Source organism: Lates calcarifer, linkage group LG8, assembly GCF_001640805.2.
Source record: "Lates calcarifer isolate ASB-BC8 linkage group LG8, TLL_Latcal_v3, whole genome shotgun sequence".
Taxonomy (NCBI): domain Eukaryota; kingdom Metazoa; phylum Chordata; class Actinopteri; family Centropomidae; genus Lates; species Lates calcarifer.
Genome location: NC_066840.1, coordinates 8,948,840 through 8,964,397, shown reverse-complemented (window position 1 = coordinate 8,964,397; position 15,558 = coordinate 8,948,840). Strand labels below are relative to the sequence as shown.

At 39.7% G+C, this 15,558-nt stretch overlaps 1 protein-coding gene across 1 annotated transcript in view; it reads left to right on the top strand.

Moving 5' to 3' along the window:
- The window catches only part of LOC127142698 (FERM and PDZ domain-containing protein 4), a 68,268-nt gene that overhangs the window by 34,257 nt on the left and 18,453 nt on the right, over positions 1-15,558 (top strand). Inside the window, exon 2 of the mRNA XM_051072222.1 lies at positions 7,103-7,202. The gene's annotated coding sequence lies outside the window, so the exon portion shown is untranslated. The remainder of the gene's footprint in view (positions 1-7,102; positions 7,203-15,558) is intronic.

The following is a 15,558-nucleotide window of genomic DNA, read 5'->3' as shown; positions in this document are numbered from 1 at the left end:
AGATTACAGGTTTGGTTATTTATTGATATATTTATTTATCCCTTTGTGTCAGAAAAATCCTTGTGCATACAAAGAACATCAAAATTCCAAAAGGGCTAAATTTAGCATCGGTTAGGATTGCCTGACAGCAAGTCATTTTTACCTATAGATGGTTACGCTTAATGATGAGATACTTTAAAATGAGGATGGAAAGGATGCTTGTTTTTCTCCTTAAATAGCTTCAGTTGCTGTCCGTGGTGCTGAAATCTCTTCAGGACCCAGTTTACTGAATGATAAATGACCACTGATTAAAACCTTGACCTTCCTACTGTCACTGGTGGGGATGTGATATTGTGCATTTGTACTGTTTTCGAATGCCCTTCAATTTAGTCTACTGTGTCTGTCTAATGACACTTTAGTACTAAACATTTTGATTTAGTCCTATCAGTCCACCTCACCACTCATTCAGCAAAGTGATTCTTCTTTATGTTCCCCTTCTTGGTTAAAAATTGAGGTTCAAACCCATGGGCTAATGAGCTGTAATTATTGATGATGGCTAAATGTACCTGCCATGAGGCATCTCACGATGTTGCCATAGTAACACGGCAGGTGCCAGCCTTGTGGGTGAAGTGTTTATATGGATGTTGTGTACAATATGTTACACATTAATTAAATATGACAAAGCCGCTCATTTTCAATGATAACAGTATGCTCTTGGCTTCAAGTCTTCGTTTTTTATCATATTGATATTATCTGTCTATATATCAATGTATCTGAGAGTAGCAATAGTATTTTTGTAGACAAAGTAAGCAAGGAACCATCAGGTGCGAATGATATGATCAAATGTCTAAAAGAGCACAGTGTCCAGGTTGTGTTTGTCCTGGCCAGAGAAATAACCTCAGTGGAGAGACTTGAGGGAGGAGGAGGCAGAGAAGAGACGATGCAGACAGATACTGTGTGCACAGGACAAATAACAAGCTATACAATATGTGTCCAGGGAGAGGGGAGGAGCTGAGAGGGTGGAGGATGCAGAGAGTATTCTGTAGGAAAATAGTCTGGATGTGATGGACAAAGGGTCAGGCTCTGTTTACTGCATATCCAAGTCAGATGATGGATGGAGGAGTAGAAGGATATGATGTTTACATTAAGGGGAGATGAGTGAGGAGAAAAACAGGAGAGAGAAATAAACATCATTTACTTGAGTGAAAGAGGAATCAGATGAAAGGACTGAAAGGTAAGCAGTCTTTGAAACATTATGATATTGATTAATTCACTGCAGCAGGTGGTGAAAGGGCCTGACTATCTGACTCGCAAATCAACAAGCTAACCTGGCAAGACATTCAACTATCAGCTGGCTGAACCTTCAACAAATTACAGTTCACTTGAGTTACAAATGCCTTTTCAGAAGACAAAAACACCAGGCCAACAAAGAGATCTGTCAGGGCTATTGAAGAACAGGACCAAACAATTAAGCGGAAACATCTGTGGCTTTAGAGATTTCCTACTCCACACAAAGAGCTAATAATAAATATACTTAAAGTCGACATTTTGTAGATGCTATTCATGTCTTCAATCTGAATTCTAACAAAATGACACAGCCATATGGCGTCATTACCCTCATAGATTTTCTCAGGTCTGCCTGTCATAATTACCAAATCAAAATTTAACTACTATTAAAAAATAATTATTATATAATCATCATGCTTTATATGATTGTGCTCCATGCTGCACCTCTGTAAATTATCCACCCTTTCTTTCTATGAGAAATTGGTTTCTTCCAAGAACAAGCAAATATTTTGGGTAATAAAGTCTATGCAGGAAATCAACCTCCTAATCCTCATCGAGAACTAGTAGGAAAAGAGTCTCTTATGAAAATATAGCATTAGACTGAAGGAGGTAGAAATCCCTCAGATCTTAACCCTAAACCTGAATATCTCTAAGTGACCCAAAACCAGACAAAGACCATTTTTTTAAATTGTTGTGCCTAAGCTTAATTGTCTTCTTGACATGTTTCAAATCGCCACAACCCAACAAGAGTCCATTATATTCCATCAATAAACATCAGAGGCTGTATGTCTCAGAGTTAAAGAACATGGTGTCAAATGTAAATGTGACAGACCATTGTGACTGATTGCAGTGTTTCTGGAGGAAAGTCTATAGGCACAACAGATTGTTATTCAGTAATGAACATGTGTATGACTATAACCTCCAGCAAAATCCAATTTCACAGACTTTTTCCGCAATTCTAGACAACACCAGTAATAACCACAATGCAGCTGGAATGACTCATGAGTGTGAGACAGACAGTAAAAGTTATGGTGATGATTTTATAATGAGAGTTACTGATGGACTAAAAAAGCAAAAAAAGCAAATATAAATGGGCATGCCCAGAAATATAAAATATGTCATAACTTCCTTATGATGCAATGATGCTTCATACATTTCAGCCTATCAGTGATACTGCATTGAAAGATATAGAGTAGTTCAGTATTCACAGGTATTTTATGTGTCAGAAATTCTACCTTTCACCTTCCAATTCCACTCTGTTAATGTAATGATTTGGTATATGAAACCATACACAAAATAATAAATGAAAAATTGAGCCTTACTTTTTCCATACTTTAAAGTGGTTATAGTCGATATTTTTATAATAACATTGTTTCAAATGACAAAGTCAAGACAATGTGAAAGAGGTCAGTTGAAGCAATGAATCTACAGAAGATTGTAAATATTTAGCTTCCCTTGGGTTTACAGAGCTTTATGGCAAGCTTCTGAACTTTGTTTACTATTGTTTACTGTTTGGTTCTCATACCACAGTAAGTTGGCAGCTGTTTTCAGCAAAAGAGTTCTAAAATCCCACTGTGTCACCACCGTCCTGTATCTTTAAATAGACTTATGCAATTTTTACAACTGATAATTTTTCTCTGTCTTGCTCTATCTGCCATTCTCTGCTTGAATCAGTTACTGTGGATTAATGAGTGCGACTTGGTGCAAAGGTCTAAATGGTGAGAGGTCAACGAATCAAACTCTTTTCCCCTCTTGTTTCCAGCTTTTCCACTCTTTTTCCAGCTCTGTGTTGTGTAAGTGCTCTTTTGACTCTTGCAGCTAAAAAAAGCTCCAGTGTCTCCGGACAAACAGATCCGCTTTAGTGTCCGCAGCAGTTAGAGTGTCTAATGTGGTGTTATGGCACAAGCAGTGTGTCCCTGCTATGTGCGGGCTAATGACACATTTACCCTTACTATGACAGAAACCACCACTGGGCCTTGTTGGTGCTAATTAATATCCTCCTACTTTCATGTCAGATCTGATTCTTATCTTGGATTCTATATTTGATGTGTAAAAAAATCCTCCTGGGTCAGTTGTAAGAAGCAGTGGGAGACCATTATGTATGACTTCTCCAGGTTCCAGTGTGTCTCCATCTCTTGCTGCCTCCTGCGATCAAAGCTGCAGGCAGCCTGTGTTTGAAATGTATCATCTGTGCAATTATGAAATGAATGTGGATGTTATTGAGCCCATTAAAACAGGAACCCTGTGCTCGACAAGAGCAGGGTATTTCAGCCTGTCTGTCTTTAGAAAACTGTGATGAAATATTAAATTACGGCATGTTTCTGTGATTGGAGAGTCATTAGTTATTTCAATATCATATCATGAGACGTATACTTTAAATCAGGGCAGTATGAGTGTACTTGCATTCCCAAAACCACCTATAATAACGAAGGCATCATAGAGAGGGATAACTCAAACAAGCAATGGGAGCTGAGAGTGGGTAAACAACAATTAAAATACAGACAAGACAGGATCTGATATTATTTGCATTCGTCTTGCAATTTACTGCCATCTTGTGGCCACAGTAAGCTGCTCTCTCTGGAAGCTAGGTTGACTACCATCCATTGTGTCTATCATCTCTGTCATTTTCATGGGCGTGGTCCTGTCACATTGACAAAAGCTGGGACTTGTCAAGCAGAAGGGGGCGCAGACAATCGTGACATCTTTGATGGGTCTCCAGCTACAGACGAGTATGATGTTGCACGCAAAATTATACACATGGACAGATGCGGGGGTTTTTTCTTCGTAAGTGTTAAGAGATAGCAGTGGTATCAAGCAAATTAAAGTGATTTAACACCTCAAATAGGTATGATTTGTATTACCAGGGTTTACTGGATTTTCTGTACAAGAGCTACATGAAGTTTGGGAAGTCTGAGACACCATATTGAGGCAGTCACCACCCCCTCACCCCCCACTGAAACACACTGAGAACACTTGAAATATCTGGGCATCAACAAAGTATTAGTTGTCAACTAGTCTCCATAATGCTCATCATTACTGTCAATCAGAAATTTACAAGCAGTGCAGGGACATAATGTTTCAGTCACCATGGACACCAGCTATCACCTCAGGCAATAAGAAACAAGAAGTTTCAACCTCAAATGACACTGTTACTGCACAACTGCAGCCACACCTGCAACAGGGGAACCTACACACTGTAGACTAACCAGTTAAAAACTATGCAGGGTACCTTTAATGTTTTGACATTATAAATGGACATTGCACTAGTATGGATTGAAGTCACTGAATACAACGAACAAAAGATGCATTACTTTTGTTTTGCTCAATATTTTCACTCTAGCTATGTGTACAACATTAAGTGTTTTAGCTCTAGCCTAACGTAAAACCTTAGGACAATGACAATATAATGATCAAGTGTTAATGCAACAAATGTGTGCATTAGCATTGAGTTAATGGGGTCAGTGCACAGTGTTTGACAGTAGAACTCATGCAGATACATGTATGATGGTCCAGTGCATCTTATCATGCGTAGTGGTCTTCCAGTGATTGAGGTTGTTAACAGGTTTATTCAGTATAAAAGGTCTGTGAAAATTTAAGGAGCACAGAGTTCATGGTTGTCCATGTCCTGTACTGTAGTAATGAAGAGTGTTTGAAAAAGAAAAAAAAGAAAAAAAAAGACTTTGAACCATGGCAGTATGCAAACAGCCTGATAAACAGCAAGTGGGATATCCAAGTGAGCCTCCTTATTAGACAGTATGCCTGTGATCTCATCTGTAATTAGGACAAACCTATGTATAACAAAACATAAAGTCAGTGGCAGAGAAGGCATAGCCATCATTAGAGACTATTTAACCAAGGAGACAGCTGAGAATGCACATATGTCATTTATTTATAGGTTTATTAGAAATTCATGCAAAACAGGAAATGTCATGTCTGGTCAAACACCATTTACACTCTAGTTTTATAAACTACAGCACTGGGTTTTCAAGTAATTAGCAGTCAAATTAATAGAGTGCGAAAACAAGGTGGTATTCAAAGGTGCCAATACACTGTGTGCACATTAGGCAAGTGAGTATATTGAGACCATATCATTACTTCTATGCACATTTTCCTATTCCAAATAATAAAACCTTGAATCCTTACTGAATTTAATCATTTCAGGTGATATATATTTGTGTAATGAGGGAGGGTGTGGCACCTTATATTAAGGAGCTTAATTACTTCAGGTAAAATGGAAAATCAAATGGAGAAGAAAAGGGACAAATCAACTGCAAAAGTCTTGAGAAGAATTAAAGGAACCCATTTTCCTCCAGTACTAGCATTTTCAGGAACTGTAACCTACCTGGAGTGTCCAGAAGTGCAAGGTGTCAAGTGCTCAAAGACATGGCCAAGATAAAAAAGGGCTGAAACACGACCACTGCTGAATCAGACTGACAAATTATAACGTCAAGATTGGGCCAAGAAATAGCAAAAGACAGATTTTTCAAAGGTTTTTTGGACAGATAAAATGAGAGGGACTCTTGATGGACCAGAGGGATGGACCTGTGGTTGGAACACTAATGGACAAAGGGCACCACTTCAAGTCAGACGACAGCAAGGTATAGGAGAGGTAGTGGTAAGGACAGCTATCATTAATGATGAGCTAGTTGGACCTTTGAGGTTGAAGAAGTACTGAAAGTCAACTCCCAAACCTACTGGCAGTTTGTGGAAGATACTTTCCTCAAGTAGTCATACAGGAAGAAGTCTGCAACATTTAAGAAGGACATGATGACCAAATAATGGCCTGCCCCCCTTCCTCACCTGACTTTAATTCTATTGAGAATTTGTGGGCCCTTCTCAAATGGGAGATTTACATTGAGGGAGGACAATACACCTCTTTGAACAGCATTTGGGAGGCTTGCTGCTTCAGTGAAAGTTGATTGTGAACAGATCGAGAAACTGACACATTTCGTGAATGGATGGCTCATGGCAGTTATTGATACTGGATACTATTTTTGAAAGGGCAAAAATGTTATTGTCACTTTGTTTTACTTGTTTTACACTTATTCTAAAAATTGAGAACAAAAAAGCAAGTTGGGAAAAATTATTTTTTGCATTTTAGTTGTCTAATAATTGTGCACACTTACATATATATTCCCATGAGTAATACAAAACTCACTTTTCCTTTGTTAAACATTCAGGTTTGAGGTTAACAATATTTTGAATTGACTGAGAGCACTGTATTTGCTCAACAATACAAATTAATCCTGGAATACAGGAATACAATTTGCTTAATAATAGTGCACACAGTATACGAAACATCAACCAGTGAATATGATTTTCAGCAAAACAGCTGAGTCATGCAGATGTGAGCTTAATGTGTTTAATACGACAAATTTCTTTTCAATCTTCAGACTGTTTCTACCTTGCCTGCAGTTCTCTGCAGTGCTTCTGTTCGACAGTAACAAATTAAATCATGTTCAGCTCTACAGAACGTGGATGAAATGAGCAGTGAACCCACTGAATACACTGGTTTTCTGTGTAGTTGTCGCAATGGGTCTTTTCACTATTAACTAACCGGCTATTTCACCAACATAAACTTCACACCTGTCATTGACATTACCTCATAACATAAACCACTGTATGCTGCATACCTTTCAACTGCCCTGTAGTACATCATTATGCAGATGTCATTCACAGGCTTCCATACATTTTTGCTTCCTGTCCTCTTTAGGAAGTCTGTCACAGATGACATTTTACATTTTACATGCCACTGCTGAGGCTGAGCAGCAGTGAATTACTCAGCATCAACTGTGTGACAATCTTTAACTCTGTTTGTGCTTTTGTGTCTCAACAGGTACACACTCCACCAACCAGGCACCTGTGTGTGTGTGTGTTTGTGGGAGTTCCCTGCTTAGAAAAACCAGCTCCTGTCCACAAGTCAGCATTCAGAGATCGTAAGTACACTTCCATTTTCTCTCTATGCTTTTTGTGAACCAAAAGCTGTACACTGATCCCGAAGGATCCCCTTGTTAATATCACACTGTGAGATCGTTTATATAGTAGAAAAGCTAAACCCAGTTCAAAGCTAAATGGACTATTAGACAGAACATGAATCATATGAATAAAGACTTCAAACTCCTTCCCTTTCAGTTTGATCTAACAAAAGCATATAAAACCTAATCTTACAAGGATTAAATGCTAAATCCTTTATCAATGTGAGCCATAGGCAAAAGCTATAGAGTTAAATTTTGCTTAAATGCATAACCTCTTTCTCGCTGACTGATCATTCTGCTTTAATAAGCTATTTAAAATGAGTCATGCATAATTTTTCCCAGTGCTGTAGCCTCTAACCTTCTCAATCTCCACGTCTTCCTCTTTACCACCAAGAAACATAACTTATATCCTGTTAGAGGTTATGAACTCTGTCTTGGTTGAAGCCTCTGTTGTCATGATATTGCAACGAAGGTGTGATCACACACGTAGGAGTGACGGTTTGTGTGTGTGTGCGTGTGTGAATGTGTGTGTGGGTCCTCTGCAGCTTTTCGCTCACATCTGCAATTCTGCATTGATTCCATGCCAGTGAGCAGAAAGCTGATGCAGAGTGGTGGGCTCTCTGTTAGAGCCAGGTACATCAGCCAGTGGCTATTGCCATAACAGGATGTGTGTGAGGGAGTTTAATAACGCTGCAGAGTAAATGACTGCAGTCAGTACAGTAATCACATCTGCTGCAGTCATAAGCAATTGTGTGGAAAGGTACTGTGTATACAATTAATAAACTATTATGATTATTCTTGTTTTCAGTTTTAGAATAAAATATTAATAAACATTCTCCATTGTGTTATTAACACATAGTGTGACAAACACTGCATTTTACAAAAAGGAAATCTCAACAGTTGGAAGCTCTCCTTAATTAGCATATGAAACACAATGTTCACAACATCAAAAACATGTTGTTTATCCCCACAGCGCTTCGGGATTATAATCAACTCACAAGCCCACTTATTGTCTCAGAGAGGTGGCCACTTATGCTTGTTAGGACCTCCTCTGGTGCTGAAACAGTGCCACATGTTTTATCACCTTGCTTTTCAACAAATTAATATGGGTCAGTGTCAGAGAAGACTGATGTGAAAAAGCCTGCTGTGTGTCTTGCATTTCAGCTGGGAGTGGGTAGCATGCTGAGCTGCTATTAACAACATCTTTGGGAGATGTTAAGAGTGTAAACGTACTATCGGGACCTGTCAAAAAAACAGAGCATTTGCATTCCCACAGCAATATGGCTGGATTTACTTGTAAAACTGTCATGTTATCTCTGCTGCAGAAGTTATTTTAGTCATCACACAGACTGCTGTGTTTCAAGCATTCTCAATGTATCATGAGGGGCCTGACCAAGCGGCCAACTTTTGGGTACAACAAGGCAAAGAATCTGCAGCCGTGGTAGCAGCTCTGTGAGGCTATACTTAGGCACAATAGTTCTTTGAGCTAAATACTTATGTCAGCATGCTAAAATGCTCACAATGACAACGCTAGGTATAATGTTTATCACGTTCACGATCTTAGTTTATCATGTTAGCATGCTAACATTTGCTAATTAGCACTTCACACAAAGTGAAGATACATAGAACTTGATCAAATTTTGAGCTATCTGAGCCTGGACCAAAGCGGTGCACTAATGGACAGGTTTTTCCCCTAGCTTCACTTCTGCATATGGTTGTGGCGAACAAATAAAATGCCACTCCTAAATATCTCAGTCTTACCACTGGAGGAGAGATACCAGCATCCTTCACTACTTCACAGAGATTTGAGCAAACTGTGCTGAGTGGAGAAGACCACAGAGGACCCTGTGCGCCGGGGGTAGGCAACATAGATGCAGCAAAAAAACCTCTGTGATCCACCAGGAGTGATATAAACAGCCACTCAAGCATATGGAAGATGTTGCTATCACAGGCAAAGAGAGAGGAGTTTGTTTTTCACCTGCATCTCTATGTGTGTGGTATGCATAATGATGCTTTTGCTGGAAGATTTCTGTTGCCCAGGCTTTAATGATGTCTGAATGCATGAGAATGCAAACTTGTGGTGAAGAAAAGTTCAAACTGACAAATCAGATAGTGATTAGGCCTGAAGTAAAGATATGCCACTTCTCAGACACTTAATAATGTATCTAAACTGGAATTTATTGGACTCTTACCTTACACTTTCTGTCTCTCATTTCTTAAACAATTCATGGACTGATACTGATGCTTGGCTAAATGTGGAATTTACCTGCAAAAATCTGTCCAAGATTTAGCAACTAATAACAGCTAACCAGGAGACCATAAAGACACTGAACCGTTTGAACCACCCAGAGGCAGGTTAGAGACTTGCTCTGAGGCTGTGGCCTGTATCAAATCTTTTCCAAAGGGTTTCATCAAAGATATATATACTTTAATACAGTGAAGCCATTTAACACCAAGTCTAAGCCTCAAATGGCAATCCTCTGTGGATGAGAAGTCTCTTTTAATCTTTTGCTACGTTACTGATATAGGAGCTGACCTGATTCAGTGGTTGTATTGATCAAATCGACTGAATAACAGTCTGCCGTTTGACTTTATACTGTGGAGACCTCTCTGTGTGACGAGTCGAGCTCCGCTGCAGGACCTCAGTGTGTTTCCCCGTTGCGCAGACCCCAGACACCCCATTCAAAGTTGTTAGAGCCAACATCAGTCAAACAAACCCATCAAAGGCCGGGCTGGATATCCTTCCAGGGAGCATTTACCAGTTCAAAACCAGCAGACTGATCCTCATCCTCTGGTAGATTCCTCTTATCTTGACACCGTGACCCTTGTGTCGCTTCATCCCTGTCCTCTCTGTGCATCTCGACACTTACTCCTGCTTTCTTCAGCTACTCCATCTCTACTTTTCCCTCCATCAGTTCCCTGTATACAGTCAATACAACTTTTTTTTTCCTCCTGCCCCTTTTAGATGAACTGTCTCTGATGGTGAGTTTACAGCAGTCATCAAACACAGTGGATTTTCTTATCTCTGGCCCCTTGAGCTGAGAAGCTCTGAGGGCCCTCGGATGTCTTTTTTCTCCTGTTGAGATAGAGAGATGCCAGCTTCTTTGGGGCTCTAAAACAACTGAGCTTGTGCCAGCATGTTGATATCAAGAGCTGTGGTAAATATTGAGGCAGAGATTGCTCTTGCTAATCACCGCTGGCAAAACTGAAATTGCAATCAGTCGTTCACAGGTAGACCATACCTTTTTTTTTCTTTCTTTTTTGAAAAGTTGACTAAATTTGGGCCAGGTCTTATTCTGAAATCCTTTACTTTTATCTCAGTGGGATCCTCGTGCTTAGATAAGACAGGATGTGTGCGATGACGCTGCTTACTCGTGTGTGCGTCTTACAAGCATACATCAGTGTGTGCGATCATCTCCAGTCTCATCAACACGGTACTCGTCTCCTTTCACAACACTGTCTGGCAATGAGCGGCTCTGTCACACTGGGTGACACAGCACTCCAATTAATCACAGAGAAGGACCACTAATGAAGTCATTATGTATTCTTAGAGTTTCATCTTGACATCCACGTTTCCCACTGAAGAAATGACTGATACAGAAATACACGTAAAAGGTTTAAAGGCATAATGGTAACAGATTAGCAAAGATGGAGTTTGACAAGTGAAATATAACTGTGAACAGGAGATGGCTGATGCAAAGTATTAGTCCCTCTGCAAGTGTTTATGTAATTTTCCTCCTTCTGCTGCCGAGCACTCAGCAAGACACAATGTCAGAATCAAAGAATACAGGCTGCTCAGTGTGGCTGACACTTGTTTTAGTGTTATTTGGTTGTAAAGTAGTACTCATAAACAATGCCAGACCAAAGGATAAAAAATAAATTCTCTGCTTTTGAGTGCACAGAGCACAGGCTTATAACCAGCATTACGTATATGCGAGTTTGCAAGATATTAATGTTTAAGGTTTAGTATTATGGCCCACTAGAGGCATAAGAGTAGAAAAAAAAATAAATAAATAAATAAATGGGTTTCAGCTATCAATCAAGTTGTGTCCTTGACAGAAGTCATAGCAAATTTGCCTTTATAAGGTCATTTTGAGTGATGGGAAAACATAATTAAGTGGCAACCATAGGCTAATTAATTTTCTGCAGCCCTTTAATGCCGTCACATATGCCAGATTCCTTTGAAATTAGGCACCTCAATAACATGAAGCTGTGATGCAATCAAATCCAAAATGCAAAATGAAATCAGTTTTGTAAAGCTTACAGTGCTAATTCTGTTGAGGCTGTTAAAACAGGTTGTTGTAGTAGACTGGCTGTGTTGTATTGTAATATATTGTCTGCCCATACAGTAGAGGGGGGATTGCAGTATATGTGTGTACAGTATACTGTATACTGCCTATGAGTACTGCCCAAGTACCAGCGTTAACTTTTTTCAAGAACTAGCCTCGAGGGAAGTGCTCCCTCAACTCATTTTACATTTAGTCCTATAGCTCTTGAACAACTGTGTGCAGAATAAAATTAATTTGCCATAAATTCTGGGTCATCCTAAGCATATTATGTCGACGTTTATGAGCTCGCTCTCTTTGCTTTTGTCTGCCTTTTTCACTGTTTAAAAAAGAACTAAGCACCGTTCCAGGCATACAATAACTTCCAAAGGACCTTTCGGGAGATTTTGAATATCCCATATTGCAGCTCCAGTCTGTGGGTGTCATTTTATGTCACGATGACTGATAAGGCTCAAACATCTCATAAGTTTTCATACTGTGGTTACTTTGGAGGAAGGAGAGGAACATTTGTCTTTTAATACATTGACCCCAACCTATCACAACTGACTTAAATCACTGATTTATTTAGAATTTGGACTGGACTTGACTTTACTGACTCCTGAAGAGGGGATTACATAGAATTTAATGATAGATTATGAAATATTGTTTATGATGATGGTGAGATTAAGACGTTCAGAAAGATCTGTGTATACAAAAAGTGTTGTGCATAATTGTCAGAGCTCTAGAAATCTAGAAATTCTTTTAAAAACCTATGATTTGTTAAACATATCTAACAACCAGGAAAAATAGCCAGTATTCCCAACTGAAGGCCAGTAATTAAAATGCTATTATATTTAATCTCTATAAATGATCTCCATGGTGCAGTAACAGTTTGTTTGTTTTGGGGGTTTTTTTAGCGTGTAATTCATGAGATGAAGACAAACATGCTCCTTTTGCAGACACCGCTGAAGTCAGTCCAACTGGATCGTGGTTTCCAGAAGCTTCCAAAGTAACAGAGTGAAGGCATGACCACTATGGAATGAAATGCAGTTCTGTTTTTATAAACTTCTCTAAGACTGTTGATCCAATAATCTCTGAATTTGGCATGCAGCATCTCTGGAAACCCAAGTCTAAAAGTTATTAAAAGATTATTGGCACTCCTAATTGTTTAGCTGCCATAGGCCAACAAAACAAGCTTCAACTTGTGAAAACAAAGTTAAATCTTCAAAATAACTTGACATGATCAGTCAGTTTGTGATCCCACATAAATCTGTAAAATCAAAATGCAACAACATTGAGTCAGTATAAAACACTACGGTGCTCAGTTGATCCACAGTTCCCATGGCACTCGGACCTGCCAAATGCTATTTCCAGGCTTCTATTTAACTCCTCTAAAATCAGCAGCTTGACAGCAGGCACGCACTACCACACAAGCATAAAAACATTCATATGCAAGTGCATGCACATAAACACACAGACAGAGACAGAGAGGAGTGATGTACAGAGACAAACAAAAAATGAATTGGAGACAGTCGGTTTGTAAAAGAATACAGAGAAGCTAAAGATTAGGGACAGAGCTTCATACAAGCTTAGGAGCAAAACTGACTTAGATACACACATGAGTACACACATATAAACGTGCATAGACGTGTTTTCTTCTAAATCAATCATGATATTACTGCTGGAGTGATACTATGTGACAGGCACTTTGATAAGATGAGGGGAGCAATAATAGCCCTCCTCACTCATCATGTTATACATCACTATGCGGAGCTGTGCACATCAGTGTGTGCATGGACATAAAACAAGCAGAGGGCTTTGTATAAATGTTAATTCACAATACATGGCATTAGCATTTCTGTGTATAACAGCGTATTTGATGGGATACATTGAACTTATAAGTGTAGGCCTCCAGGTATGTTCAGTTGGACAGTCAGAGAGATAAAAGATAGGAGTGGAAGAGAGAGGGAACGAGGGGAAGAGAGAGAGAGCTTTTGTTAAAGACCAGTAAGAGTTTGAGGATGATATAGATGTAGCTCTACATGTAGGTGAAGTCTCAGAGGTTTGTACAATGTGTCCTCTCACTCATAACCTCTCCTCATTCCTCAGCCCTCAGGCTTACAGCTGCTGCACTGTAGAGACGATGCTTTGCTTCTTGCTCCACAGGTTGCTATGGTGATCACTGACCTGAGGAATATGTAAATCACAGCCCACGGAGTCCACAGGTATTTTTGAAAAAATGCAAGAGGCAATTATTGCTATTGTTCTTTTTTTGTTGTTGTTGTTAAATAATGACAGCCTGACATCACATAAACTCCCTGATAGTCTCATTCAAAACCATGTGACCATCGTGTGTGAAAAGTGATCAGTATCAAGTATCTGTTTGAGACTTAACACAAAATACAAGTTGAGAGTGCATGTGTACGTGTCAAGAACAATAATGAGGAACAACGATTAATAAAAGAAATGAAGCAATTTATGATTTCAGTGCAGTATCCTGGTCCATGCCCAATAACATAATGAGGCTTGATGCATTAGCTCACAGCACCCTTCACATAAAGCACAGAAACACATTCTGTGCTTTCAGACATACTTTCTGTCTGGGATTCATTTTACTCTGTTGGTCTGTGTACTTGTAACACGCAGACAGACACACACGCACGCTTGTGCACACGTGTAGATGTAAATGCTTTCTGGAGCATGAAATAAGCTTTCTTAGGGAACTGTGAAGAAGAGAGTGGCTGATGTCCCCTGCTATTTCTTAATTAAGTACACGCAGCTCTCATCTTAAAATCGTAAATGTCACCTCAGAGCTTCTGGCTGCCATTCCAGTCCTTCCTCTTGGGTTATGGCTCTTAAGTAAAATGCTGAGGCGCAGTCTGAGTAATGCAACACTTGGCCATACTCTTAATAAGGTACTGTGAGTGACGGGCTCCAGTGGCCGGTCATTCGTTATTTTGTAATCCCAAAGATAAATTCTAGAACGAAATTTTGATCACGCAGTGTATCGACCTGTCAGAACACATAATATTTTCCCAAGAGTTTCTTTTCCAAAACGAGTAAATAGATTCTTGATTCTCCTCCCTCTCCCCTCACTCCACTCCCTCTGCCTCTATATCACACCCAAGGATGTGTGATGCTGTTGTGTGCGATGCGTGTGTATGTGCGTGATGTGCTGCGGACTGCGATGAGCCGAGGAGGAGGCAGCTTGACGATAAGAGACATATCTGTGCTGAGCACCTGCCTGCCTGCCTGCCTCCTGACTGACTGACTACACAAGCCGATTGCATGTGGAGTCCCTCTCATTGTCACAGCAAAAAAAAAAAAAAAAATCCCCAAAACTATAATGAGGAAATAAAGTGCAGTGTGCAGACTTTGAGGCTCGGTTCTGCCAATGTGTGCATTTTTGCCCCACGTGCTGGCTGCGAAAATTAACCGCATCAAATAAAATTAAAGTTGAAACAGGATTTTCATTACTTGTTGTTTGGACTTCAATGCGCAATCAATCCTCGGGAAAGATGAGAAGTTGAAGCTTTGAAGAAGAAGCAGCCCCCTAGCCTCAAAAACAAACAATTTTACCCATAACCCCCTACAAGCCTTAGTACATGTGGCTGTGTAACACAAAGCCGCAGTAATTTTGCTGACAGGTTAGCCTCTGTCGGTACAGTTCCACGCCTTTTAGCTTGTACCTGTGCTATAATGGCCCTGCCAACTCCAATCACATCTTCCCAATACGTCCAGCTGCTTTTCATGTTGACACAGTAAATATTTTCTGTCTTTTCTGTAGCACCTGACCTCATTACCTTGAATGGTTCATAAACACATAATCTGTCTTTCGAGCCGTTGTTTGTGTTCCATTCGGTTTGGTGTATCTGCAGCTCAGTGGAACAGCAGGGAGAAGGCTAGAGATGTCATTCAACGCACAGTATCGCAAAGCACAGCTGTTCATTATCTTAATGTAATCAGTCATTTGTTTGTCCAAGGTTCAGAATAAAAGGCTTCAGCATACCATTACATGCTTGAAAACATGTTTGGCTCCAATACTTCCCGCT